This window comes from Bubalus bubalis, chromosome 2 (assembly GCF_019923935.1).
Source record: "Bubalus bubalis isolate 160015118507 breed Murrah chromosome 2, NDDB_SH_1, whole genome shotgun sequence".
Lineage (NCBI taxonomy): Eukaryota > Metazoa > Chordata > Mammalia > Artiodactyla > Bovidae > Bubalus > Bubalus bubalis.
Window position 1 is genome coordinate 18,766,955 of NC_059158.1, and position 4,985 is coordinate 18,771,939.

At 42.3% G+C, this 4,985-nt stretch overlaps 1 pseudogene; it reads right to left on the reverse strand.

The window, feature by feature from the left end:
• Positions 1-3,280: 3,280 nt before the first annotated feature.
• Positions 3,281-3,373, reverse strand: LOC112583084 (annotated as a pseudogene).
• Between the last annotated feature and the right edge of the window lie 1,612 nt (positions 3,374-4,985).

Sequence of the window (4,985 nt, forward strand, 5' to 3'; positions counted from 1 at the left end):
GCACTTTGAGGAACAAAGGAAAACTGGAAAGAAAATGTTGCCTTATTCCATTTTAATTGCCTGGAAATGAAAGTGAAGACTGTACTTATATAACTGGAAGAAATCTGCGTGGACAGGTCCCACAAAGCTTACTGGAGGCGAATGGCAGCAACTCAGCAGCGTCTACCTGTGGCCAGCCTTGGTTGCTAGGCAGATCTCACCATCACCAGTGTGGATTTGAAAGCATCTAAAAGACTGTTCTCCCCTAAAAGAGCACCCATACCAGCCTGCTACTGTCTCTCATGTTCTTGCCAGAGTCCTTTCTTCAGCTTCTTGCAATGTGTTCTCTGGAGTTCCCATTTAAATCAAACTGATCTTGAGAAGGGGACTAGCAGCCACTTGGCAAATCAGAAAGGTGCAAGTTGTCATGAAAAGATCCCCAATCTGGACCCAGGCGCCCATGCCAGGGTTTTGTCTCTAAGTCGCAGTGGACTCTTTTGCACAATCTTTGACTTCATTTGGAAACAATTCCCACTTCTATAAAATGAAGGGATGGACTTAGAATTCCTTATGACACTTCCTGTATCTAAATTCTGTCAGCATTAACTTCTCAGTTTAGACGGCTTCCACCTTGAAAAAAGAAACAGTGCTGAGGGAATATATAATAAGAGGAACACATGTTCAAGGGGGAAATAGAGGAAAAAGGAAAGATTCAAGAGCCTGGTATATTTCCGAGGATCTTGGTCAACACAAGAAAACTAGATGCTACCATATGCCCCCAAAGGAGATCATCTTCCCAAAGAAAAACTCAATTCACTTAAATTATTTTCTGATTCAGTCTTGATACTGAGTCAAGAGCCTCAGTTTAATGTCTAATCTCAAGAGACCATTGCATATTAAATGAGGTTTTTATTAAGTGACTCAGAAACTACTGAGAGTGATCATTCTATTAACATTCCTATAAGATGAAGATATTAAAAATACGTAGCTATTCTCCTATATGTTTACATGAGTGAGCTCCCAGCTCTCCTTCAGCTGATTGACAGAAGAGGGCAATGTGGGGATCCTTCTAATCACAAATTCATCACAAATAAAAGTGAGTAGAAAACGTACACATGAACAGTAGGCTCTTCTGTGAGGAGAAGGGAAAGGTTTATTTATTCTCCTCTGTAGGAAACAAAGAGCTTTATTAATGAGGAAAGAGAAAGGCAGTACCAGTTTAAAGGGGAATGAACCAAGGATATGAGGGAAAAAGACAAGTGTTTCCCTACCAGATGACCTTTTTATTTCAGAAAAAATAAATATGTTCATGTTTTGAATGAATTTTATGTCATGACACAATTATCTTGCTAGGGAACTAATTCTGATAGCATGAAATGGATCAACATGGCATAAAATAAATCCTGTAGCTTTTAAATAGCTTTGGATCACTCTCTCGGACTTACAGCCAGCCTCTTACTGCTTGAATTGCAACACATTTTGCCCAGCAGTGAAAACCGGAAATTTGTAAGTTTGACATTACCAAGTCCTCCTTTTCATTATCAAGTTTCCAACCCCGATTTGTCACAGTCCCACCAGTTAGACTTCTCCCCAGCTAGATGAACTGAATTGTAAAAATTACTCAGTGGAAGCTGAAAGCCGAAAATGAATTGAGATGATTCATTCTGGAGGTCCTTGCTATTTTCAGACTTTTGGACAGAATTTCTGGCATTCAGAAGTAATAAATGAGCCTGAGTTGACACCTTGATTTGTTAACTCAGAAAAATCCACAGTCAGTCCCACTCTGGATTCATGTGGAGTTCAATGATGCAAAAGTGATGAAGAGGAAAAAAAGTTGCATCACTTTTAAAATGTTAAAACTCAATTTATCATCTGTGTTTTGACACAGTTAGCCAGCAATATTCTTAAAGGATTCATGAAGCAGATTACTAAGAATAATCAGTTACTCATATAGCCAGTATTTCTTTTAATTTATTACACATTTAGAAAAAATAAGCAAGCCAACCATTCCTCTGGAAGTAAAGTCTAAATAATAGATCAATAAGCACCTGACCAAACAATTCAGCTATAAGGTCAAAATCGTAGTTAATCCTTGAAGGGAAGCAACAGATCAGCCACTTACAGGATATACTTTGAGTAGTTTTCCCAGCAGCACCAGTAACCTTAGACTGTTTTGTCTACTCTGTCATCAGTCTCTTCCCCTGACTAAGCTGAATAATTATTAGATGGTAAAACAAGGTCCAGTGGAAGGCGCTGGGCACCGTGAATGACTGACGGAAGCACTGATCCAGAGACATGGTGGGACGGGCCACAGGTGTGATCTTGAGCCCTCAACAATTTTCCAGTAAGCCACCAATCCTCAACATCTGCAGCACCATTTAAAGGCTATGGCAAACCACTCCAGTACTCTTGCCTGGAAAATTCCATGGACAGAGAAGCCTTGTAGGCTACTGTCCATGGGGTCACAAAGGGTCGGACACAACTGAGTAATTTCACTTCACTTCACTTCATGGCAAGGAAACAACCCTCTGAAGATGGCAGTGCTGGAAATTTTGTTTGTTTGTTTAACATTGTGTTCATGTATTTATTTATTTGACAGCAGAGTAGGATTTATTGGTGGACATGAGTACGGCAGGGGCAACACCACAGCTCTCATGAGTGCAGGACCTGACATTCTTCCAGGAGCTGCAATTTGAGATGTATTTGATTCTGTAGCCACCTAGAATGAACTGCTCTTCTGCCACCATGCTTCCAAATTCATCCTCACTACACTCAGTAAATCTCCAGCTCTTAGAGATGTGGATCTTCCCACAGCCAGAGAACTTGGACTTGGCCCTGTGTAGACCCTCAATCCGGAGAAGGCAATGGCACCCCACTCCAGTACTCTTGCCTGGAAAATCCCATGGACGGAGGGGCCTGGTAGGCTGCAGTCCATGGGGTCGCTAGGAGCCGGATACGACTGAGCGACTTCACTTTCACTTTTCACTTTCATGCATTGGAGAAGGAAATAGCAACCCACTCCAGTGTTCTTGCCTGGAGAATCCCAGGGACAGGGAGCCTGGTGGGCTGCCATCTATGGGGTCAAACAGAGTCGGATACGACTGAAGCGACTTAGCAGCAGCAGCAGCATGGCCTCAATCACATGTTCTTTGTTCTTCAGCTTGTTACAGATGGGCATTATACCTTGTCCAATAAGGACCCTGATCACTGTGCCCAGGGGCTTTCCAAAGGCACCACACATACCTGTCTGGAGCCTACATTAGGGACAGCATGAGGCCATACATGAATATCTACAGGAAAGGGCTATCTCCAAGGTCCCTAAGGGAACCCCTAAAGCAACAGGCTGCATATACTACCAAGAGGGCTACTGTTTGTAGGAATGCAATGGCTACAATGGAATTTGTTTAAAATTTTTCCTTTTTCAAGTGATCTCTGTACACTTTTTTAAGTGTGCCAAAATAAATCAAGAGCCAGAAATTGGTTGGTTTTTCCAGCACTAATAACAGTATATGTAGCTAACATCTACAGAGTGCCTACATGTGCCAGATACTCTTCTCAGTGGCTTGTGTATATTAACACACTTAACTCATGCCAACAATATCTGTTCTTGTTTCAACCAGATTCTGGCACAGGGTTGATTATTAAGACAAGTAGGTGAAAGAGTCCCTCCTCTGGTCTTTGGCCTTTAAAGGACTTTACTCTGCCCCTTTCCCAGCACTGCCCCTCACCATATAGTCCACACAGTCCAAAGAGACAAGATAAAATGCCTACCTGGAGCCCACATTCCCCCTCTAGACTCTCAGTAGACAGCATGAAACCTATTTCCCAGACCTGAGCTTCCTCTTCTCTGGGAACTGATCATAGTTGAATGGATGTGAAGAAATTAATGATTTAATTGATCAATTAACACACAAACCTTGATGTCTAAGTTTGGGGGATCTCTTCTGATTGTCAAGAGAATTTTTTAACCCCCTGATTCCATATTTGTTTCCTGGAAAGGAGAAACTATCAAATTCCAATTCTGTAAGGTATCTGATAAATTACACTACAGAAAATAGCATTCAGTGAACACACATGTGTGACCATGGCACTTTCCGAGACAAAAAAAAAGGATTCTAAATTCTTAAATGCTTGGCTTCTTTCAGAAAAAAAGATCCTCTTCCGATAACATTTAATTTTGCTTTTCAAAAAATACACCCAGCATTTTCAGGTGGCAGAATAATTAACCGTATCTCCAAATACTTTTCTGTTCCTTGGCCTTCTGTCACAGATGAAGTATTTCATCTCTTAGTTATTCGGGCCAGGGTCCTTCCTGATTGTTTTATGACTTAATTATGATGATTACATCATGCTTCTAGACTATACCCGCCCAGCAGAGTGGGCCAGCGCCCTGAATATACAAACAGTCGATGGGTATGCTTGTTGGATACAAAACCAGCTAACGGGCCACAATTGTGAAGCTGGAAGCTTTTCCAAGAAAACATATAGCATCGTTAGTAGAGGAGACTGTATCTCATACAGCATGACTGGGTGTCTGCTTTCCAATCCATAGACTTTCAGTTCAGTTCAGTTCAGTCTCTCAGTCATGTCCGACTCTTTGCGACTCCATGAATCGCAGCACGCCAGGCCTCCCTGTCCATCAACAACTCCCGGAGTTCACTCAGACTCACGTCCATCGAGTCAGTGATGCCATCCAGCCATCTCATCCTCTGTCATCCCCTTCTCCTCCTGCCCCCAATCCCTCCCAGCATCAGAGTCTTTTCCAATGAGTCAACTCTTCGCATGAGGTGGCCAAAGTACTGGAGTTTCAGCTTTAGCATCATTCCCTTCAAAGAAATCCCAGGGCTGATCTCCTTCAGAATGGACTGGTTGGATCTCTTTAAATAGACCCAACAGTTTCCTTAGTCTTCAACTAAGAAAAGCTCACAGTACAGAGACCAGCTCTCCTTGTTTGTTCTATCACCATGAGAGGCAGCAGCAATCCTCTGGGGGGAAATGCCAGGAGA